Source organism: Phyllostomus hastatus, unplaced genomic scaffold, assembly GCF_019186645.2.
Source record: "Phyllostomus hastatus isolate PE091 unplaced genomic scaffold, TTU_PhHast_1.1 phas_contig_58, whole genome shotgun sequence".
Taxonomy (NCBI): domain Eukaryota; kingdom Metazoa; phylum Chordata; class Mammalia; order Chiroptera; family Phyllostomidae; genus Phyllostomus; species Phyllostomus hastatus.
Window position 1 is genome coordinate 30857063 of NW_025333916.1, and position 25660 is coordinate 30882722.

The 25660-nt window shown below is 38.4% G+C and overlaps 1 protein-coding gene across 3 annotated transcripts in view; it reads left to right on the forward strand.

Annotated features, from left to right (window-relative positions):
• PDE4D (phosphodiesterase 4D) overlaps window positions 1–25660 on the forward strand; it is a 1296708-nt gene that overhangs the window by 18064 nt on the left and 1252984 nt on the right. The window contains exons 1-2 of one of the 3 annotated variants that reach the window (XM_045847956.1): window positions 9116–9234; window positions 23736–23802. The exons of 1 other annotated variant lie outside the window; for it this stretch is intronic. The gene's annotated coding sequence lies outside the window, so the exon portion shown is untranslated. Of the gene's footprint in view, window positions 1–9115; window positions 9235–23735; window positions 23803–25660 lie in introns of those variants that run through there. One more of the 3 variants, XM_045847958.1, reaches the window with a different exon arrangement.

A 25660-nucleotide genomic window follows, 5' to 3' on the forward strand; every position in this document is an offset into this window, starting at 1 on the left:
TCTTTCAACATGATCCGGGACTGTGGGAGGCAGGATTAGTGTTTTAAGCACTGGGGACTCATTTTGGGCTATGTTTTACTTCTGGTTAGTGACCTCTAGTGGAATGAGCTCTGCTTAGGGAACTTAGGGACTGCCATTGGCCACTTGATTTCAGCCACGTCACTTTATGTCTGTGGGCCACAGTTTCCTTGGAGTGAGGGCATCTCTAGCCTGGGTCTCAGCACAATCTATGAGTCTGTGGTCACTGCTCAGAGCATGCAAATGTGTGTGTGTGTGTGTGTGTGTGTGTGTGTGAAGGTCCTCCCTCCATTTCACCCCTGGTTCTTGGGATGTTCCTACAAACTGTTCTTGCTCCTTCTTCCATTATCCAAATTTCTCTTTGTAAAAGAATAAGATTAAATTTGAATGGATCATTGTTTCTTGTAAGATAAGCAATTGCTGGTAAAGTCAGAGGATGGCCCATTTCTGAAGCAGATAATTGAGGAGAAGTTTATGGCTTTCTATTCTTTAGACCTAACTAGTTTTTCTTCTTGGAACATGTTTTATGGAACTTGAGTAATCACCCTGGCAATATGTTGCCAAACTTTTCTTGGCTAGACATCAAAGTCTCCAATACATCCGTACAGACGGCGAGAAAGCAGCAAGAGTCAGGAGAAAGCATTTGCAATGAGTTTTGGAATCGTATTCTAATAGAAAAGTAGAAGAAGAATAGGGATAATTAATTTCTGGAAAAATTGCAAATGGCCAACACATAGAAAAAGATGTCTTTCTCCCCTAATGATGAAATAAAGGGAAATAAAAATAATGCTATCATTTCCCCGTATCATTTTGGCAGAAATAGAAATGGTTGGTTCAACTTCGTACGCCTGTGAGTGTGGAGAAATGAGAACATCATGTAGCTTGCCTGGCATCTGGGTGATGTGTACTAAAATGTAAAATGTGTAGTCTCTTTGCAATTTTCAGTCTAGACTTACCCTAAGGAGAGAACTACAAGCAAAGGGTTTTCAGGAACAACTATAAAGGACACATGGACAAAACCAAGGGGGGTGGTGGAAGCAAGGGAGGGAGGAGGGTTTGGCTGGGCTGGAGGGGGATTGGTGGGGGGTAAACACAGACAACTGTAATTGAACAACAATAAAATAATAAAAAAATGTTTGCAAAAGCATATTTATAGGGAAAACTGAAAATGACTTTAGTGGTCATCAGTGGGGGACTGGCAGAATCAATTATGGTAAATACCTTCCAAGAAATCCTGTGTTGCTGATAAAATTGATGATGCAGGGTTTACATGTATGTGATGTGGAGAAATATTTAGTGATACAAAGCAGATTACAAAATTAAATGATCACATTTATATGAAATTATGTCAATGGAAATATGGGAGGTTTTTTATTTAAATCTTAACATGTAGGATGTGAGGCTACTTTTACTTTCTTATTTAACTTGCAGCTCTGCCACTTACCAACTCTGTGTCCTTAGGGAAACTTATTTCACTTCTCTTGCTCAGTAAAAATGGGGGTAATAAAGTGAACCTTTTAGAGGTCACTGAGGGAGTCAAGCAATAAAACAAATGTCAAGCACCTGGGTTGGAGTAAGAACATACTTTGATTTTTTTTTTATCATTCACAGTTTCTACTTTCCTTTCATTATATGAACACAAACAGCTGTGTTCCTATGCCCCAGCTTCAAAGGGAGAAAGCTAAGTGGGCTTTGAATGGCTTCCATTGATTTAAATGCAGGAAAGTATTTTCCTAAGGCTGCAGCCTGTCAGAAAAAGGCCATATTGAGTCATTGTTTTCTGAAGCCAGCAGAGGAGATTGAGTGACTAGTGCTGTTGCTTAGCCTAAAATAATATTTCATTCTTGTCATCCTTACACATTTTTAAGACCAAGCGATTTTGGATAGATCTACAGTTTTCCTCTTGGTTTGAAAGAACAAAGCTTTTGTTACTTAACGCTCTTAACAACAGAGCTTTGTCCTATACTCAGGAGCATGGAAATTAAACAGAAGATTTCCCGAAGGGCCATCTTATTTATTATGAGGAATGATCCCAAGTGGTAAGTGGACACTGTTAGTTCCAGCCACCTGTGGAGCCCCCACATCATCAGCAGAGGAAAATAGCCAAGACTCACAGTAGCAGAGCAGCCAATCAGGTCTGGGATTTATGTCTATATTGTGCTAATGTTGGTGGACTCAGCCGTTTAAAAAACTCCCTCATTACTTGGGGCCTGCTATGCCCCACAAAACAAATAACCTTGTATTGCTTGGGTGTCTGTGGCAGAAAAATGAAAATGCCAGTATTCTGAGTGTTTTTACTTTGGAAATTTCTGGTCCATATGCAGTTATTTAAAATATTCCTGCATTATCTTGTCAAAGTGGTTGACACTGTGGAATGGGGGTGGTACCAAATGCTCAAGAATTTCCATCAAAGGCTCACAGATCATTAGAAGGACACAAGTTAGGCTATCTTTGTCCTGTACTCCTCATTTTGCCTTTCTTGCACTAAACCAGTGCCTGGCTTTCTACCATACTCCCACACCCATGTGCAATTTGCACTTAGCAAATGTCAAGTCTAAGTAGAGTATATGAAGTTGGGATGGATAATGATTCTTAATAATTACAACTTGTAAGTATTGAACACTTTTAACATGCTAGCCATTGCATTAAGCAGCTTGTATGCACTATCTCGTTGTTTCTCAAGGAGTATTCCATGCAAAACTGGCTTTGTAAGCAGCAGAGGTGCTGATGAAAAATGTAGATTGCTAGGCTCCATTCCAGACCTACAGGATCAGCATCCTGTGGTAGGAGATAGGGACCTACCATTTTGACAAGCAGCTTTAGTAATCCTGGTGGACATGAAGTTCAAGAGTTGCTGCATTATTTTATGTTCCTCGTAGGACTCAGCTGCAGTCTACTGCCTTCCACTCCTCTGATTTGTGCTTAAATTCTTAGGTCCAAAAAACACCCCAAAATCCTGTGAACTCTGAGACATGGAGCAACCTTCGCCTCTCTTAGTTGCTGGTGATTACAAATGTGTCTCCATAGCCAAATTGATTTTGAGGCACCAAGTATTTTCCTAGGGTTAAATAAGTGAGAAATCTTTTTGTGATTGATGTTGTCTAAGCCCTGGTTATAGAGAAGGAAGACTCAGGGAGCCTGGAGTGCAGGCTGGCGTGAGTGGCTGGTTGTGCACCGCCCAACTGTATGTGGCAGCCTTGCGTGCGGGAGTGAACACTTAGCATTCTTCTTGGGCCAGGGCTATGCATGTAGGGCTGGCCCTCCCCTGATAGGAGAAGGTAGCTGATGTGCTGGTGTGGTTCCCAGGGCCCAGAAATCCCTGCCTGTGTTCCCTGTGTTCTGCATGTCTTTTTTATTTTCAAGGGGCCTCACTTATTCCACATAGTTGTTTATTTGGCTCTGCTCTATTTTTAGAAAGTCCTTGTTAAAATGAGGTGCCACTTGGAAGATAACAGAAACATTTAATCATATTGGCACAGACTGGTTCAACCATGCCGCTTGGGCATTGGCACACAAAGGATTCATGTGATAGAGGACAGGCCCTTCTGTGGGCCACTTTGGTGGAAGAAGCTGGGGAGCACAGGGAAACTATTTTTGGGGGGGAGGCGGGATGAAATGGGGGAGGGGCTAAAGACAAACTGGACCGCTGTCACATTTCTGAAGGTAACCCTCCAGCACACCATTTTCTAAAATTCTCTAGCCCATCTGTCCTCTTCTTTGGTGAATGTCCAGCACCAAGTGACTGTCCCCTCAATCACAGGTCTGGACTGCAGTGATACCGCAGGACTTCAGTGACACAAATGGGCCCTGGAGGAAGACCTCATGTCCAGTCCTGTGGCTGAAGCAGCATAGGGGGAAAGGGAAGACACTTTTCTACTCTCAAATCTGGGACCTTCTTCCTTTTCATTCCTCTTCCAGGAACAGGATAATCAGAACACTGAGACTTAGCTCAGCTCATTCAGCTCCCTGCCAGGCCCCCCATGAAGTTTCCACATATGCAATAATTTCTAGCAACCATGGTGGGCTTCCTTGCATGTCCTTATCCACTTGTTGGGAAGGACCACAGATGATTCTCTAGCTAGGAAAGAGTGTCTAAGATACTATTAGACCTTAATATTTGCTTTCATTTGGGATCTTGCAGAAAGCACCCCAAATTTCATTTTTAAAGCATTTTTTTTGCTAAACTGAAAACGTCCCCAAATTTTCCAACTTGTTACTTACTTGTCTTTTAGTGCTAATTCATGTGGTATTACTGATTCAGTAATTTACCCAACATGAATAACCACTTTCCATGGATAGGTGGTGGGTAAGAAGGGGTTCACTATGAAGGAGAGAAGCTTTTCTTGGTCTTCATGGTGGGTGCCAGGGAAGAATGTGCAGATGGAGGGTAGTTACTGTGCATGCACCTATAGTAACATGGCGTGTGAGAACACAGCCTCCCTCAGGAACTATAAACAGTTAGGTGTGGCTGGTGGGAATTTGCATGGAAGATAGGGGCAAGACCATTCAGGAGTGAATGAATGAATGAATGAATGAATGAGTGAATGTGTGTGGAAGTCCATAGGCCTTCCCTAGGGCGGCTGTTGCCTCACCAAGCTGTTTTTCTCTGCACTTTCTCAGAGAACTGAAGTCTCAGTTGATATTCTCTTGCTTTGAGAAATTCCCATCACAGGGATGAAAGGAGATAATTAGTTTCAGTATTCTCTCATGTTTAAGCTGAGAAGTCAGCATGAATTCTAGACATGGTTCATGAATTTGGATAATGAGCACAGCTGTTCATGATAGGTAACTCTTTTTTTCCCTCGAATCTTTTTTGGTTTAGGGGAGCATGACTAAAGATTAATGGCTTCCATTATTAATTATTATTATTATTATTATTATTATTATTATTATTTTGCTTTCATGCAGGAATCTTTGAACTTGCCTGAACTATGCACCAACTACCACATGGATCTGGTCTACTGCAGTTACCCGCTTCAGTGTCAGTCCTAGGTTAGAATCTTTGCATGATCTGCTAAATGCAGGACAGGGTTGAAAGTGTCAAGTGATAACCAGGCAGAAGACTGACAATTAACAGTGATTGACACACCTCTTGAGCTGATATCTCATAGTCCTTAGGACAAAATCTTACTTATAAATATTACCTGAAATGAGATTTGTGATGCTAATAGATATATTTCACCATACTTGGCTGTTCAGTAATTCATGTCCATTTTGGATATTGTGTGTATTTATTGAAATGAGCTTAATAATAATGACAGTTTTGCCTTAATGAATAGTCACCTTATAATAGGCTCAGTTCTAAGCATACATTGCCCATTTAATCTTTACATCAGCCCTGGAGGTAGTTACTGTGCATGGCACTATTTTACATGAGGAAGCAGGCACAGAGCTCTTAAGTAACTACTCAAAGGCCACAGTTAAGGATCAGAGCTGGGATTCAAACCCAGACAGTCTGATTTAGAGTTTATGCTCTAACTACTTGTTATAATGCTTACATTTTGCTTGAAACAAAGGAGTGGTTTTAACCTTACATATTAGGAATGCACCCCCTATCTTTCTTACCAAATATAAGTAATTGCCAGTTTTTTGTACATGTTATTATGTGTGTATTGTATGGCTTCTGAGAAACTGTGACCTTTGAAAAGGTCACAGAAAAAACTGATCCTTCTGTTTAGGTCTCATTATTTTTACTATATATGGGTGCAAAAGATTGCTGGTTCATGTTAATTTTAAGTATAATATGTTTTAGAACCTTGTCAAGTGCATTATTAGTATGTTTTTATAAATTCATGTTCTTAGGAAAGACTGAATTAAAAACCAACGAAAACCAGTGAAAATTCCTTCCGTGTGCTGAGAACAAATTTGGATTTGAGGTCTCTATGCCCAGATAAATGTATCTGAACCAACAGCATAAGCTTAATCCCTACAATGACCACAGACTCACATCTCTAGTAACTATGCCTTTTTATTTAAATGGGAAAAAGGAAATATTTTTTTTTTGCTTTGTTAAAGTGAGGCAGGCCTTCTCACTGACATTTTTCTAAGCAACTATTTCTCTTTCGGTTTAAACCATACGATGCTGGCTCCGAGTGTCAGCGCTGGAGCTGTCAGCAGTTCCTACCAGCACACTGGCCCAGGGTTTCTTTAGGCAGAGTCCAGCACAGTGGAAATAATGGGGCTATTTATCCCTGTCACCTGGAATGGAGTTAGTACTCTGCTGATCTTTGACACGCTAACAAGGTAGGTGGGAACACTTCTTATACTTTTCTCAGGAGTGACTCCTTTGGCTACAGAAACTGCAGGGCCAGAAAAAAAAATAGCTTATGGGCCTGCAAATCATTCCTGGGCCAGGTTTCTAGACACTTTTCAGTCAACCGTAGCTGTTCTGATACTTGAGATTGGCTGATAGTTCTTGGTTCAGCAAAAGGTTTGCATTCCTGAGCTACTTTTCTTTTATCGGGATAATCTAATTCTTGTCTGGGGGGTTGAGATCAAGGAAATGAGTAAGAACTGGATTTAGCTGTTTGGGTGCTCATTGTATACCAAGAGCTTCTTAGACAGTGCCTGATGCCTGATGTGATAACTAACAAATATTAATTGATGGTGACAGGTGTCAATCTCTCTAGCTAGAATCAGCTATTACAAACCCTGCTGAACTGACAGCGATGGCTGCTAGAAGCAGAGTCATATATTCCTCTAATGATTTTAGGCAAAAGATTATAGTATGATTATGTATACTTAGCATCCTACTTTGTTGCATTGTTTTCAATAGGGCATTGAAAACAAATCTAAGCAGCATAATCCACTCAGAGAGGTCATACATCACTTGCTATGCGTCAGTGTGAGGTTTTTTCTGCAATGTGATAGCTTCAGGTAAGAAACAACTAAATCTCCCTCAAATTGCCAGGTAACAGTAACATGTCTCAGGCTAGCATGATTATTATGATTATAGGAGGGGAAGGCAGTGCTAACTGTTCACAAACCTTTTTATCATGAATGTGTTTTGAGATGAACAGCTTAAAGTTGAGTCCAACAGGACATTTAAAGTTTGTCAGGGCGCAGGAGCCAGAGGTCAGTCTGCTACTTGGCTACATGTTAATGCAGAAACTGTATAGAAGTCCTGCTAGATGGTGGCTGGTCATTATCTTGGGTGGTTGTCTTCATAGTTGTTTGGGAGTCTCAGTCTTCCAGTGAGAAATTACTGGACAACAATACATGCAAAATGACTTAAATGCCTTAAAGTATTCTTAGCATTGTCTACTGACAAATGGAGATAGAAACCTGGGAGTTCATGGGGATTTTAATGGAATTTTATTAAGGAAATGAAAAACAAGAAGTTCTGTGTATTGAGCATTCAATGACAATATTACCTTAAGAGTTTGATTTCCATTTCAGACTAGATAATCCATGTTATCTTTGAGTAAGGGAACAACAATTTTAACACCCTGGCTTCCTCAGCAGTTTCCATTCTCACATAGTCACCGTAGGCAACAGCACTGTCAAATAAATAAAAGCTTAATTAAATAAAAAAGTATTTAAACAGAGCAGAAATATTCTCCCCTGGCTACTCACAAATTGGACAATTCAAAGGACAGATCCTGGGGGAATTGCTGATGGATTACTTTTTCTGTTCCCTGTGTACTGCTATGTTTTTCTTTTTGGTGTCAAATCTCGAGTTGGATTCAGTCAATTATCTACAGCAAACAAAAAGTGCATAAAAGTCTCTTCTGTTACTATTGTTTGTATTTCATCACTAAACAAAGCAGGTTTCCCTTCCCAGCTTCTTCCTTTGGAAGCACATAAAACTGACATGATTTAAATATTGTGAAGGTTCTGTTGTCACTTTGAAAGTATAATGATCGATTTAAAAGTTTAAAAGTTTATTATAAATTTTTTTGTTGCTAGTGTTATACTTCCTACAAAATTTGTTGAAGAAACACACTATTTGCTGAGGATTTGAAAGGATCTGATACTGGGTAAAGTGCGTCAAGGAGCTCAGGGTGTGGTGTTGGGTTATGGGTATGTTAATTCCCATTGTTGTTTTTCCTTTTCTGTTTTGGTCACCTCTTTCGACTTACAAATGTCTTACATAGATTCTTTAATAACTACAAATTTGGAAGTATGGTATAACAGTGGTTGGTATAAGTAACACTTTAAACTGTAATGGGAAATATTAAAAATATAGCCAAGAAAACAAAACCAAATGAAAAAACCTGGGTCATGGGAGCTCTGTCAACTCTTTCTGTCAGTACCCGCCCCCCCTCCCACAACCCCCACGTGGTACATTTGGGTACATTCTGATACGGCCTGGATTCCCAGGGCCAGAGGAGCTGGACAGTAACCTATCTTCCCAATTTCTTTTCTGAGCATAGCTATGTCCTTTAAGGTATGAAAAACATTTAATTGTTCTCATGAAAAGCCTTTCCTTTCCTCCCTGCCCCAGCTCCTTTATTCCTGTTTCTGTGGGTGTGTGAGAAGGGTGCACATCTGAAAAGGTAACTCTAAAACTGTTCTGGAAAAGGATCTCTTTTCCTTCGCAAATTATCATGTTGGTTTCAAGTTCATTTCAAGTATGTTAAACCTTCCTCTACTCATGTTTAATGACAAGTGATCCTACACAAGATTGGAGTGAAAAAGGATAAAATAAAATTGAAGCATACCTAGTTGCCCCAGCAACTTAATGCATATAATTCGACTCAGCATGACTCCTACTAAAAATAAAAAGATGAAAATTACCTGAGGTTTTGCTGCTGTCATTGCCTTTCGGTTTCCAGGCGTAGCTCGGTCCTTTAATGCTGGCCTTATTGGAATTGCCAAGCCAGAAAAGGTCTTGCTCCAGGTGTAGTTGCATTTTCTCAGGTCACCTGTCCTGCCCTCAGACAATGAAGCTGTGATTTTTCTCTGGCTTCGTGAGGGCAAGTGATTCCAGATAAGCAGATTACTGTGTGCACTATCTCATTTTTGTTGTTCTAGTGCAGCCCTTTCAGCTTTCCAGAGCCAGTTAGACTTGTTATGAGGAGCTAAATGATTGGCTGGATCCGGGGCTGAGTTTCATAAATTATAGCCCGGCGTACGAGAAGCACAAGTCCTATGGTTGCCGTAGTCCAGAGGCCTGCCAGTTCCTGCGTTAACGCATGTGTAGTCGTAACTGAGTTCTAACACGGCCTTGGATGTTTCTGTCCTAAATAGCTGACATTGCATCTTCAAGACTGTGTGAGTAATCCTGACTTTTTTTTAACTCAGTAAATTAATTACATGCCCCGAGAGGGAGTGATTGTAATTAGAAAATACTGAATTAGTAGATGATTCATTTTCAAGGTGCTGTTTTATATATATCAAGTTCAGTGCAATTTATCTTAAAGCTCCTTAGACCTGGCAGGGTTACTACAGCTTTTTGCCATGAATCACAATCAAGCTGCATTTTGAAAGAGGCTGTTCAGTGTATTTGTAGCCCTGTGTGTTTTATGGGGTCGGTTAAGTGATAAAGGTCCAACATGAGCACATTAAAGCAGGCTTCTGGTGTCAGGGCAATGGCTGAGAGGGCACTTGAGTCAGGCAGGTTTCAAGATTTTCTGCCCTCAACATTGAATACTGGGAGGGAGCAGCAAATGATCCTTTTGGGGGACAGGTACACAGCAGTTAAAGTGCCAAAAAAGGAGAAATGTAAAATGATGACAACAATACTTCACTGTCATCTGAAGCTGAATAAGAAAGATATACTCTATAGATGACTAGATAATTTTTACACGTATACAAATGTTTCATAGTGGTTCTGTTAACATGGTAGAAAGCTGAATGAGAAACTACTAGCTTGTTTTTAAAAGCTTTATGAGAAGTATACTAAACACATACAGACACAACCATAACAAAAGAAAGTATGTGGATTGGAATTTGTGGTTGAACAGATCAAATTATCCCAGGGAAGCCGTTGTTAGGTTTGTGTAATTGTTGGGGGTGACTTCTGTAGCTAACCAGGTTTAAGATAAAGCTGGAGCAGATTGAAATGAAAAACTAGAAAACATCACCATTGTATTACCTTCTGTAGCATACGCTTCGGGGTAGAGTTAATACTGAGTATGACTGGTTAGTGTAAGCAGTTCACTTTTTACTTTAAAAACATTATTGATTTCTTCTACTATCATTAAAAATGGGGCTTTTAAAAAATAGGGCTTTTGCCTATGAAGTTAGTGCTTAAAAGTAGCTTTTCTTCCTTCCAAATAATTTTTATACTTTTTTTTTACTATAGCACAAAGCTAGGTGATTGCTTATAATTCAGGATTGTTTTCCAGTTTGCTTTTTTCCTAATTTTTTCTTTTTAGACTCATAGATACAAATGTATGTATTAGTGCTACATATAAGCCTCCTGCGTAATTCGTTTGAACAGTTTCCCAGAAGCACGAGTTTCTGTGGCAAATATAAACTTCTAATAGCCATAGTTATTCCTTGCCAATTTCTATGAGAATATTATTTATATACTCAAGAGCAGTTTATTTTTGGTTGCACCTATTTAAATGATATAATTTTGCTTGTAGGAGAGAAATATTAGTTGTGGCTTTGCAAGATTTTATGTTTGGATCCTACTAGAAATGCAAAGTTTCATTATTAAAAAATAAAAATATGACCCCCTTATAGCTCACACCCATGGATGAGGATTATAAAAGAAAAATAATCAACATAGAATCCTATATCAACCAAATGTATGTAAAATAGTTTTAAAGAAAGGTAATTGTAATATATTATTTGAGGAAACACATTTGCTTTATGAAGAAACAGTACGAGTCCTTTATTGAGTTAGAAAAGCGAGTTTATTTATTGAGTTTCCATAGCCGTAGACAGTAATCGTCACAGTTGATTCACCCGTCGGTCTGCATTCCTAACTGTATTAGTGGAAGACAGTGGTGCATCTGTGAAAGGAATACAAGCTCATCCCTGAAGGTGGTTCGAGGCCCGTGTCGAGTAAGAAGTGGTGGGGGTGGAAGCTGCTTTACCTGAACTAGCTGCTGGCTTCTAACCAGGCTTCTGTTCTTGTTGTACAATTTGTATTTTTCTTGATTTAGCAATTACCTTCCCTTGCACCTTTTCCTGTCTTCATTCTTTATATTAAATTACTTGGGCTCTTACTGAGATGAATCAAATAAGAACAACTTAATATTCTTTTATCAGACTTTAATGAGCTACCCATAGATGCCAGAAGGTGTTAAGAACCAGGTGTTTAGGGCTCAGGGAAATTCTGGTGGGTGGATCCTAGGAATATGAACATCTAGCATGGCTATTTACTACTTCCTCCAAGACCTTTCTCTTTTTAGTTCTCCCTGACATGCCAGGGTTATATCTCTTTCTTGTGAATGGGCAGGATATTAGGAAGAGCAAGAATAGGAGGGTACCAGGTGCCTAGCGGGCAGAGAGCTGGGGGGAAAGGTGCTTTGGGAGAAGGAAGTATCTTTAAAACAGCTAATCTTTCTTTTCTCTATTCACCTTTATTTTGTAAAGCCATTTTGTCTGACTGTGGAAGGACTTTTGCAGATAAGGTTCTGTAAAACCATGTGTATCTGCACTAGGCAGATGGATTTGACATAAGATATATCCAAAAAAGAATGCATTACATCATGAACTTGCAAAGTGCTCGTGAATACACATCGGCATTAGGAAACCGTTAACACTACCTACTAAGGCAATGACATAAATCCAAATTGAAAAAAAATATTATTTCTCGATTGAATTACATTTTCCAGTGTTTTGTTTGGTGAATTTTGCTTTTGGAAAGACTTACTCTTCTCTAAGACATTTTTTCCAGTATTATATATAATGGACTAATTTTATTGCTTAATCTTGCCCCCCTCAATTTAATTATTTCTAGCTAGCATTTTCAAAAGAGTTGCTGGCTTACCTTGGGTGTGTTTTAAAGAAAGCAGAGCGAAACCAGTGGAACAACCTCCCATCCCCCACACAGCACCGTAAAGAGCTAAATGCTTTGCATTTTTTACCTCTCCCTTTTTGGGAGCTTGACATTACCTATTGGAGGAGGAGGAGCTTTCATTTAATTTAAAAATGGTTAATTATTCTATTTTAATTACATAATGTATGCAGGTGATATAAGTTTCCATTATATTAGTCACTAACCAAAATTGTGTGCCTTCAGCTTCCAGTTTCAAGAAGCAGAATGGCTTAGTGAATTAATCTTGTTTAATGAGATTATGTTTAGGCCATTATATTTTTCTAAGCCTCAGTCTCTGTGTCTGTGAAATGAAAATAATGATATATGTCCTGGTATTTTACTGTATTAGTGAATATCAGCAGCACATTGAGAAAGTGCTTGTGAAAGACCATTTTAATTCTTTGTGCATTGTAATGTACAGCTATACACTATTATTACTGTAGAAGCTCATAGCACTAAGTTAGCTGCCTTTACTTCTAAATCCATATTCCCAATGATGGATCAATACATTTTAAAACACAATAAGTCTTCGCTGTTTGATCTTGAGAAGTTACAAAGGCTGTTAGAGCCTCTGCCCTAATCTGCCTATTATCTAAGTGTTAAAAATACCAGTGGGATTGCTGTAGCCAGTAACTGTGGTATTGTATGTGAAAACTTTTAGTAAACTTCTAAGTGCCATATGAATGTTACTTATGACAACTATTTTCAGCATGTTAATAAAAGTACAAATGATCAATTTTTAAAGTAAAAATATCAGACACATTTCTTATTGATTGGTTTGATTAACTTTCAAAGCTATGCCTGCCTCCCTCAGACAGCAGGGATTTTCTTGGTGGTAAAGCTTGTGTTGGGACTTTTACTCCATTCAGATATAGCACTAAGCCAAAAGTCAGATACGCATTCCTTCCCAGTCTACATTTAGAACTGTTAATGACGAAGGTTTAGAGCATATAGTTTTCTGACAGGAAAAAGTGCTCCAAAAACTCAGATTGACAGATGTTCTCAGATTTAAAAACAATCTTTTAATAGTTTATTTTTTATTATATTTTTCCATTACCATTTATTCCCCTTATACCCTATTCTTGATTTTTTAAATTCCGGTCTTGGCTCTATTAAATATCACTAATGGAATAATCATGTGGGTTTTAAGGTGATGCTTATTCCTAGGACTTTTCATCTGAGGAATAAAAAGAATGGTCGAAATGATTTTGTGAATGATTCAGGAAGTTCAGTTGGCAGTTTCGAGCCCCAGATTTTTAACTGGTTCTTCTTCTGAAGATCATCATGGTTTTTTGGGATATTGGTCATAGCTGTGTCCTACATTTCAGCTGTTTGAATGCCCTGTTGTTAAGAGTTTGATTATTTCCAAGTAGTAATATTGGTTAATTGGAATGAGTTCTAGCACCTATAGTACATTTTGATTCCTTTTTAGATGAAATCATATAATGGGAAGTTACAATAAGCAAAACAAAATAAATGAAATGGATCCTCTCCCACCCATAATTCATGAGGGAACTTTCTAGAAATGACAGAATTTCATCTGCAATACGGTTTGAATACTGCTATCTATGACCATTTTCCTGAGATTTTTTGCCTTTGGTGATTGGATAAGAGCGCTATTCAGTAATTTAAAATCATAATGAAAGAATGTTTTAAAACTTCATTATTCCCCCAAGCTTTGGTGAGCTGTAATTGACATATAACACTGTGTAAGTTTAAGGTGCACATATTGATCTGACACACACGTTACAAAAAGATCCACACCCTGGTGCTATCTAACACCTGCATCATATCATCACGTAATATCTATTTTTATTTTTGGGCTGAGAACATTTATGATTCATTCTCTTAGTAACTTTCAAGTATATAATACATTATTATTAACTATAATCATGATTCTATACTTTTGAATGCTATACCTTATTCATCTTATCACTGAAAGTTTTTACTCTTTGACCAGCCATCTCTCTTTTTCCCTCAGTCTCTGGCCCCTGGCAACTGCCATACCACTCTCTGTTTCTATGAATTCAGCTTTTTTTTTAAAGTCCACATGTAAGTGAGATCATACAATATTTTTTCTCTGTGTGACTTATTTCACTTAGCGTAATGCCATCAAGGTTCATCCATGTTATCATAAATGGCAGGATTTCCTTCTTTTTATGTCTGAATAATATCCTACTGTGTGTGTGTGTGTGACATTTTCTTTATCCATTTATCTACTGAAGGACACTTAGGTTGTTGCTATGTCTTGGCTTTTGTGAATAACACTACAGTAGACATGGGGCACAGATATATTTCTTTAAAATAGCGATTACATTTTCTTTAGATGAATCCCCAGAAGTGGAATATTTAGGTGATATGGTAGTTCTATTTTTCATTTTTCTCAGGAACCACTCTGCACTATTTTCCATAGTGGCTGTGCCAATTTCCTAAGATGGATATTCTTGATGGGTATGTTCCTCTCATTTAAGTGGTGTTCTTGTCATCACCTCATTACCACCAGTCCCCAGCTCCTTGGGCTTTGGCAAAGGGGACAGCACTGCAGGATTGTTCACATTCTGCTGGCCGAGTTTGGTCACGTGGCCCCCACCTCGTTGAAAGGAGGCTGGGGTAGGTAGTCCTATCTGTGTCTGGGGAAAAACAGAAAGTTGGTTTGGTGATTAGCCAACCAATTTCTGCCATACCTTTTTACTTTTCTTTTTATTCCTGTTCTTCTCTTCCTTTCTTTCCCTCTCCTTCACATCTTCCCTTTTCTTTCTGTTCTCTAATATGTCCACATAGAATGTGGGCCTTGTCACCACTGAGCAAAAATTAAATTTAAAAAATTATAATCTTTGACATCTAGAAAAAACTAGGATTATGATTTTACTTTTAAGTTCTTAATCCTACATGTCAATGATTTTCCAAGGCTATTAAAATAGAACTGAAAATTATGCTTATAGAAGTTACTATTGATTTAATACTTACGTCCCGTAGCAAAGTAAGTGGTAATGGGATGTTTTTTCCTCTCTGCCTGGCCTGTTCTTCTCTATGTCAGGCTTTTGCATCCCTTGCTTTGTAGTTTTAGGAAAGGATGGGGAAAAAGGGAAAGACTGGAACAAAGGGAAAATGACTGTTCAAAACTGATCTGCCCTTCCCAGTTCCTGGAGTATTTTAGAAGTTTTGCAGTGAATGCCAGTTTATTATTGGGGGTATCTGCTGTGAAGAGAGTGCATAGCTTTTGGACTGTTTTTTGCATGGAGTTGAGCAAAAAGTGGAACTAGTGCAAGCTTGGTTTATAGCTTCTCTATTTTCTAGAGGCTACAAGATTTCTCTCCACTGTAAACTTCCAGAGATTAGTAAAAATATTCATATCACAAATAAAAAAGAACATGGATGCCTACTCACTAACCAAAAATATTTTTCAGATCATCCCTATTTAAAAATTTCTCCACAAACTTTTAATAAAACATCATAAAATGATTTTAGTTTTTCATTCTGAATATATTAGGGTCAAATATTAGTGTTGGGTAGTAAGCCTATGGTAACCTTAGTTATTTCTAACAACCAGATTACTTTCCTTCCATATAAACCAAATAAACAATTAAGCTATTTAAGAAATAAAGACAGCAAATAAAAATCTGTTTTAATTTTCATATCCTGATGTAAGAAATAGAAACATGAACTCATTTCACATTCTTGTGTTTATCTGACTAAACTAGGAGTGTCTAAAAAGAATTTTCCCATGACTTTATTTACTTGTTTATTTCCCTGGCTATTTCAAAAACAATAGTAAATGCAACCCTGAAAAGAATACAGTCTCTGTAATCGAACATCCCAACTGTCTTTTTATTTTGGTGAAACGGAACAAAAATAATAGACACTAATAGTCTCTAATCCGAGGCATTAAACAACACTGACATGTCTCAATCATTAGAGTCTAAAGATTATATTATACTTAGCAGGGGTTGCACATATATCTTATCATGTTTGTGGTTTTGAAATGAGGCATTCCACATATGTTTTAGAGCAATGCCTTGGCAGAGTGTTGTGCTTGGGAAAAATAATGTCTGGGGCCAGAGGGCCTGGATTCAGACCTCAGGTCTGCCACTTAGTAACTGTGTTATTCTGGGCAAGATATTTAATATCCCTGTACCTCAATTTTCTTATCTGGGAAGTGGGATAATATAGTGCCTGCCTGGTTGGGTTGTTGTGAACATTAAATAATATATGTAAAACACTTGAAATGATGCATGACTCAATGTAAGTGCCATTATAAATGTACTTCTTCCTTAATTATTATCAGGGGAATTGATTGTTTCATAAAACATATATTCTAGATAACTGAAGTTTATTCAGCCAGTTTCCAAGTTTCTAGTAGCTAATTTTCAAGGTTCTTTTTAAAGTGGACCTTACATGTCTATTTCTTTTGTCTTAAGGAGATTAAATAGAATTTTTCTTTCGGTGATTCTGATAAACAATCAGAATCATCACTATGGCCATCAGAAATGGAACTTTGCTATAAATGAGTGATATCAAGTCAGGAGATACTGAAATGATTACAATGATATCAAATGGTTTGTTTAGGGAGAGTGTTTTGCCCCTAAATTAGCTGGTCCAGTCTGCTCTGCTGTTTCAGTGCCCTGGCTACCTTCTGAAGGCTTTGGCCTTCACTATCCTGGCCCCTGCTAGCATCCCTGTGTTGAGTTGAAATCCCTACTTCACTTTTGCTATCAGTTGTAAGCAAGAAAATATCCATTTTTTAAAAAAAAATTGTGTATAAAATGAAAGAATAGGCATCCAGTCAGGGTGTCAGTTCTCCTCTGCGAGTGCATAAAAACATGAGTGCATTCTTTTTCCTTCTCACTGAAGGTTGTGTTTTAGAGCAGGGATTAGCACACTACTGCCAGCAGCCCACATCTGTTTGTGTAAATAAAGTTTTACTGAAAAAAGGCCACACTCATTTGTTTACATTTGTCTCCTGTTGCTGTCACACCTCAAGGACAGAACTGAGTAGTTGCTGCAGAGACCGTATGGTCTGCAAAGCCGAAAGTATTGACTATCTGACCTTTTACAGAAAAAGTTTGCCAAACCCTGTTCTAGAGCTTTAAACTCGGGCAGAGTCTGTAATAAATGAGATGTTACTATGTTTTCTGGTCTGTTAACCTGCACATTCAAATTCTGTAGCTCTGCCTCTGCTAAATATATTTTGGATAAACAAGAATTTTTTACAGTAGCTTATGCTGGATGAACAAAAACAGCCTATAATAGCACATTTAGAACATAAAGAGGAGGTGAAAATGTGATTGTCAAGCAAAGCTATGTGGTAATCCTCACTTTGGCATTTGTTACTCTGCTGTTATCAGTTCATAATATGAGGCATAATTATGTCGCTTTCTGTTGTGTTCTGTAGAATGTTCTAGAAATGCTGCCGGTTAGGAGATGCTTTTTTTAAACACTTGTTCAATGTAAGTGTAAGTGCCTCTTTTTCTCATATACACCTATCAGTTTTTTATCTTGATTCTTACATGTGTCTTTGTTCTTTATCTTTTCTGTGGAAAAAAATTGTTTTCAGTTTTCCAACATTGTATTATTCAGAAACATAGTGTATAGAAGAGGACTTCGAATTTGGGTTTGAATTCTGGCTTAGTCATGGTACAGAACAGAACCTCATGGAAGCTACACGATCACCCTCAGCCTGAGCTTCCTGGACTGTGAGAGGGAGACAAGAATCCTGGCTCTGCTCACCACATGCTGTAGGCTGAATTTGGGTCCCACCCCCCAAAATTCATATGCTGAAACCCTGATGTTTGATATTATGGTGTTAGGAGGTGGGTCCTGTGAGAGACGATTAGGTCATGAGGGCAGAGCCTTGATGGGGTTAGCACCTTGTGAAAGAGACCCTGCAAAACCCCCTAGCCCCTTCTACCATTTGAAGATATAGTGGCAAGTCTACAAACTGAAAGAAGGGGCTTTCACCCAACTGTGCTGGCGCCCTAATCTTAGACTTCCAGACTCCAGTACTGTGGGAAATAAATCTCTGTTGTTTATCAGCCATACAGTCTATGGCGTTTTGTTAGACATGACATACAGAAGAACAAGTAGACTAAGCATAGAAAGGCTCAACAGGTGAGTATTATTATTTGTATCCTTAATAATGTTTTCTGTTTGGCCCAGTTTCTTCTCATACAGAGATGTACATGTTTATGGAACAGAATACAAAAAGGATTCTGCATGAACTAACATTGTTGCTTGGGCCTGGTATGAGGCTGTAAGTGTGAAGGAGATTGGGTGTGAAAGCCTCTTCAAACCGCATGTGTATGCCTTGGGTGTCTGCTTTGTTACTCACTTCTCTAATGTGAGAGTTTACACTTCTGTGCAGACCTCTGGGAAATACACAAATGCAAAGAAAAAAGAAAGAAGGATAACCTTGGAAGGGGAAGAAGGTAGTGGTTACGTCAGTACACAAGTCTGAACAGAAGCAAATTATTGCTGATTTACTTTAGCTACAGGTCTTTAAGTGAATCTGGTCTATGGAGAGGAAAGTGGTTAATATTTTTCAAGATGAAAGGAGGGATAGTTTCCTTTATGAAAATAGACTCTTAGTGCTGTGGCAATCAGAAGTCCCCTGTGATGAGGCTGGGTAGAACTGCTGAAAAATGAAGAACGTAAGTGGTTATATTTTGTTTTTATTGGAACTCACAAAGAAAACCAACAGTCTACTGGGTGTAAGGTATTTCTATTTGTAAAAGATCACCCCACTTTTATAATTTACAGGGACACTAATAGTTCAGCTTTAGACTGCAATTATGATGACCATATTTCCACATAAACTTGTTGTTTTCAAATGATTAAAAAAATTGAACCTGAAGACTAAGACTACTTTTGCTGAGGTAGCTTGTCATTTTAATTCTTTTGACTTTTAGAGAAAATATTTTAAAATCATGATACTGAATTTGAATTTAGGGAGACCCCCAATTTCACTTTAATCTCTTGGTTATTATTCAAGTTATATTAGTTAGCACTTGCTGTGTAACAACTTACTCCAAAACATAGTGTCTTAAAATGACAACTATTTATTATTTTCACGTGAGTACTGGTTCACCAGGGGAATTCAGAATCCAAGCCAGATGCTGATGATTTTAGCTGTTCTTACTCATGCATTGGTGGTTAGCTGTCAGTCTGGGACACCTTTGATTGGGAAAACTCAGTACTCCCCCACTTGTCTCTTACCTCTGATCTCATCCCTCCAGCAGGCCAGTCTGAACACGTTCTCATGTTTGGAGTCCAAAAATAGACAAGCTCAATGGTAAAAGAGGGTAGGTAGTAACATACCTGTGCTTTCCAAAGCTCTATTTGTGTTACTTGCTAGTATCCCACAGGCCAAAGCAATTCATGGTGTAACTCAGGGCCAGAGTGAAGGAATGCAAAGTTATGGGTCAAAGGGTACATGTGTAGGGAGGCCATGAGTTGGGGTCTCAGCATACTAGGTGTCATTTCACACATTTTCCTTTATTTTAGCAGCTTCTGTTTTGGCAGTTTTATTGTTCATTAGCACTTCTGCAGACTAGGCTTAAAAAAACAATAAACACCCAATCTTGCCCAGTCACTTTTCTGCACTTGTTTTTAAAGCTTGGTGAGGGAGTAGCTTGTCATTAAAGACTAAAATAATTTTCTTACTTTATTTATTTACTTATACACATACCCCTCTTTTTAACCAAATTAAGCACCACACATTCTTGTATAATAAAGTCATTCTTTTCCAATTCTATCCATAGTCCTCTATGAGTGCTATTCTGTTTCCAACTAATTTTTGTTTTTTTGGGCCAATACTTCTGCAGCATTTGGAGGACTTCGGTGGTAGGGTTCATGTATCTTCACTTTTGCTTTTATATATTCTTGCTCTTTGCTTTCTTCTCTCCTAAACTCCAGTATTTTATTTCTTACTGTCCACTCTGCAAGTCCAGGAGAAACATCACACTGAACCTGTTTCAAAGAATACTCATTTTCTACCATTTGTACATCTACTCATGCTTTCAATCAACACATATTTGTTGAATGTCTTCCATGCTGTTTTAGGCATTGGCAATACAGTAGTGTACGATATAGACAAAATATATTGTACAATGTACTATATGTTGACAAGTGTATATAAGCTCCCGGAGCTTATAGTCTAATGTGGCTTGACAGACAGTAAACAAATACATGAATAGCTCATTTTAATGACTGGTATTGATAATTGTTATGGAGAAAATAAAGCAAAGCATGTAGACAATGATGGAGGAATAAGCTGGTTTCAGGGGAGGCCTCTGAAAGGAGGGAATGATCTGTGATGCTCTGGGAAGGATGCTGTGAGCAGATGCAAAGACTGCCTGACTATTTAGTATGGCTGCAATCATACATCTGCTGGGAAGAGTGTTAGGAAATGTGCTGGGAAGACAAGCAGGGGCCAGATCATGTAGGGCTTTTGTAGAGTACAGCCAGGTCTCTCCATTTATTTTGAGTGAGGTAGGAATTCCCTGGTGGATTCAGGGCAGGGGAGAGACATGATATGGTTTTAAAGATGGAAGCTGGCAGACTTTGATGGTGGTATTGGAGAGAGATGCTGAGGGGCTCTCTTAGGAGAGCAGCAGAAAAGGATGGCAGACTTGGGAGCTCTCCCAAATGTGCTTCATTTAAGTAAACCAAGTTTAGATATTGAGATCAGCTCTGCAAATTTGAGCATGTGGAAAAGGGTTTCCCCAAGTAGACCCAGTGTACTTTCAGCGATATCTGAGTTAATTTTAGGTGTTATGTCACATGAATGGGCATTTTAAATTTTAATAATTACTTATAAATTTGACATGTATTAGGCAAGATATAAAATATAAATATAAAACCCATGACTCTATAGTTATTGCTTGCAGTGAGGACAGAGTACTGAGTATACTGCAGAGTTGAATGCCCAAATAGCAAAAATCAAGTATCACAAGGTTGTATCTGAATGTTTAGATTTAGGGCATGGTGACAGGGTTATTTATAAGGTTTAGTTCTGAGGGATATGTAAATGATGACTCTGATTTTAGGGTGGTGTGTAATCATAATTATAGATTAGCACTTAGCGATTATCTGCAAATGCAAGGCTGTATACTAGGTACTTTATAGATATTTCACCCAATTCTTACTGCAGTCTATGTGATGTAGGTGGTCAAGTTTTGATATTCTCGTTAAGAGATGAGGAAAGTGAACTTCATAGGGAATAAATAATTTGTTCTGGGAAATCTCTTGAGTTTTCAGATATTGCAAGAGTACAAATATAATCTGTAGTTCTGATAAATTCTCTGCCAACAGGGACTTAAACTATTTGGTAAACTAATGTATCCTCAGCTCCTAGAAGAGTTTCTGGTATATGTGAGACATTCAATCAATATTTGCCAAATGAATGAAAGAAAAAAGAGCATGGGTCTTTTATTTAGGTCCATTTCAAGATTGGAGAGCGCTCATGCTCCTCAAAATAGGATGGCCCTTAGGAAGTAATCACCTGGAGTTTTAATGGAAAGGCCGTATTTAAGAACTATAAGGTGACTTACTGTGCCCTCTAAATGCAGGTTTCCCAGTGTTCATCCTTGGCTTGATGTATTTTTTCTTATTCTCTTTTAAAAATCTTCTCCACTCTTCTGGCTATAACTAAATGTGCAACTCCCTGATTGCAGACTTTGGTCCTAAACTCCAGTAATAGAACAAATAAGCCCACTAGCAAACTTAGAGCCAATTGGGGGCAAATCACTTAACCTCCCTTGAGACGCAGTGTCTGTCAGCAAAAGGAAGAGATTAAAGCTGGAGCTGCGCCCTGATTTGGCCAAAATCCACATGCCCCAGAAGAAGGGGAAGGACCAGATGCTTAGGGAGAGTGACATCAGGGGAAAGATGACTTGAAAGACAAATGGAATTCAATTTCCACTCCTCTTGAGTATCCTTATTTTGCCTTTTACCCAGAATTTCTAAGTAAGGCATTAAATACAGTTATGTGCAGCATAACAATGACTTGGTAAACAGCATACTGCATATGTGATGGTGGTCTGGTAATAATATTTTAATGGAGCTGAAAAATTCTCATTGCCTACTGATGTGGCGGTCGTCATGACATCATAGTGCAATACATTATTCATATGTTTGTGAGGATGTTGCTATAAATAAATCTGTGCTGCCAAGCATGCAACAGTATAGCATATTCAGTTACAGTAGTAGGCATCTAGGTTTAGTTTTGCACTCTATGAAGTTTGCAGAACTAAATCACCTAATGACACATTTCTGAGAACATATGCTTCTTGTTAAGTGGCACATGACTGTAATCCTTTTAGATAACATTTCTTTTTTATTTTTCAATTGCAGTTGACATTCAGTATTATTTACATTAGCTCCAAGTGTATAGCATAGTGGTTAGACATTCATATAGTTTACAAAGTGATCCTCCTGATAAGCCTAGTATGTACCTGGCAATCATACATAGTTAATAGAATATTATTGAATACCATATTTCCTATGCTGTACTCTACATCTTATTAAAAAGCCTGATTTTTTCCCTTAAAAAATTAAAAGGCAAAGCATCAAAAGCAAAGTTGCTCAGGCACTTAGACTCTTGGGTGTGGTTCTGATTTGCATCGAGGGAATGTTCCTCCTGCTGCTTCCCCTCCAATTTCTTCTCTGATGCAGATGGGGGTGGGGTGGGGGCGGGGTCAGCAGTGGGTAGAACATGCTGGGAGGTTTGTGTGAGGCAGGGGGACAGACTGAACTGAGTAGATAAAGGGACTCCGGGAAAGGGGCAGGAGCTCCCTAAGGGAACATTGTTGTAGAGTAAGGCAAGCCTGGGGAGGATGTAACTGAGCGCAGTAACGTCATGTTTCTGTAATGGCATAGAAAAAACCCCCCACAAATAAAAGGCCTTTATTATTTTTTATAAAGAAGAAGATTGAAAATCCTAAAGTCTTGAGTTTTATATTTAAAAATATTTAAATAGAAATATAAATATATTTAATATATTATATTAATATATAATATATATTAATATATAAATATAAATATATATAAATATAAATATGTAAATATAAATTCCTTCATAGATCTGTATTTGTGTGTTTTAATTTATGTTTAACCTATTTATTATTGAGTAAAATAAACAGCTATTTGTTATGTTTCTCCCTGACTGGACCCTATTATATAGGGATGAGGATGGGGATGTACATCCTCGTTTAAAAAGCCTGGGAAGAAAACAGAAAAGAGAAAGCAGAACCAGCTGCAGAGGTCAATGAAGGGGCAGGATTAATTCAATAGAAGGCAACTGGCAGGGGAGACGTGAGATGAGAGCCAGAGAGGGGGATAGCAAGACATCAGATCTTGAAGACAAGACAATTGCAAGTGATCATGGGCCTGAAGTGTGATCAAACAGTCCACCAAGCAATTGAGATGACGAGATGGAGGCTGCTGTGGGTGATTTCCATCTCATTCAGTTGTTCCTCACTTAGAACCCAAAGACAAAATTTCTCTTGTGGTGCACAGAAGAAAAATTAATGTTTAAAGAGAAGCTTTTGTAAAATGTTAAACCAGACATTTATTTCTCAACATTGTCTTGAAGTCAGAGAGAGATTAATAGAGCCAATTTAAATTCCCTTAGGGAGCATTTGGTATCTGCCTCTCGCCTTATAGCCTCTACTAAAAGTGGAAGCAAGAAGAGCTATATAACTGAAATGTCAGTTGTGACACTAATTTTTGAATGTATGCATTTTTTAATTTGTTGATAGGCGATACCTTATTTCCTTTACAGGACAGGGTCTTTGTCTTGAACAACAAGCAGATAATTTGTGGAATTAGTGGCTATTTCAGGAGCATAGGTAAGTTGTCCTTTGTGTCTGTTTTGTCCCTGTGTTTCAAAACAAGGTTGCAGGCAAATAAGGCAGCACTCAAAGTAGCAGATGGACCTTGGCCATTGCTGATAACACAGAAAAAGAAGCGATATGGTGCCTAGAGTTTTGAAATAGTTAATTATAATGTCTGATGTTGATAACTGTCATTAGTATATAACTTCAATATTTCCCACCTCCTTTTTGTAAGCTTGAAAAGCACGTGAGTAATAAATGTTTATAGCAAAAAGTTAACTAACTGGAACAGAAAGCTTGGACCATCCCAAAGTAACCAATGGGCATGTCCCTGTGCACCTTCTTCCGAACTTTGTCTCAAGCTCTTTTATAAGAAGTTTCTATTAGTACAAATGGCATATCTTCTGTCTTATGATTTATGATTTATGTCAGGTGAGCCTTTAGTCTCACTTTTAAATCTTAAGAAAATTGCCTAAGGCTTAGTGAAGAGAACAAGAAAGCAGAGTAATGAGGCATAAGCTAGTCAAATATATTCAGTATTTCTTCAGCTTTGCATGCATCCAGGAAGTATGTGGATTCATTTTCCACATTTTGGGTCTGGTCTTTTTATTTTTAACTTTTACAGCTCTATACCCTCCAAAGCCATAGCAGCATGAGGGCTGGGAGCGGGGAATCCATGCTTCGCATGGACTTGCTCCCTTGTGCCATGTTGAGATTTTCAGCTCTCAGGATTGGGGGACTCTCTTGTAAAAGCTCTGTTTCCAAGATTGGTGGGAACATCCCTGGAGACCGGCAGCAGCAGCTTCCAGGGGAAGGGGCAACACTGAACCTTAGAACTGTGGCAGGGAAGTAGAGCCCTTTTTACCTCCTCTGCTCTAAAAACAGTGGAGCTATGTGTGGGTTTGCCTGTGGTGATAATAGTCAGACCGGTGACTGAATTCTCATGGTCAGCCTTTCCACTGACAAAAAGGCATTTCTACCTGATAGCATTTCTCTAATTTTGCTTATAAACTTAGGCTTATTCTGATTACATTAAGCTATTTGCAAAACACAAAATTCAAGTTGCTTGATTATTGTAATTTCCTCCCATCCATATTCTGGATGAACGAAAAGATAAAGAGGCAAGCAGCATTTCTTATCCTTTGAAAACATTCAGTTCATTTTCACAAATAAAAAACTTACATGGCTTCCTGGCATGTTGTAGAAGCATTGGTCTTCCAGTTGTTGAGAATCATTAATGTAACAGAAAGCTCAGAGATCACAGTATAGGTGTGTGCAGGATGGGGAAGAGGAGGGAGAGAAGGGAATGAAATGCGTTAAAATTTTATTCAAAGGAACAGCTTTATCATTGAACCAGCAATTAAAGTCCATCAATAAAATATGGATCATTCTAAAGTTTTTTATAAACTTGCTTTATGTGTGTGCTATTATTTCTGAATAAAGCTCAAATAATTTTTCACTGAAGGGAACAACTATAGAAACCTTCCTGTACGTGTTGGAATTGGTGGTTGGTTGGAGCTTGGCCGTGGCAGGAAAGGACAGCTGTCATTGTGGTGCCTTGTGCCAGGGTGTTGGGCAGAATACCTTCACTTCTCTTTAGGAAGACTGCATCGTGGGAGCAGGTTGGGAAAAACAGCATGAAGGCGTGGCTGCATCCTGGTCAAACATCATCCTGGTCTGCGTTCTTCTAGCTGAGCTTCTCCAGGGGTTAGAATGTTTTGCTCTCATAGTCCTCTGGATTGTTTACTAAGCGTAGAAATGCCCCAGTTTCACCCTCCTCCTACAACTGCTGATTCAGTCTCTGTGGGGTGCTGCTTGGGAATCTGTACATTAAAGGAGCTTTCAGAAGTAATTGTGATGTATGGTCGTGTTT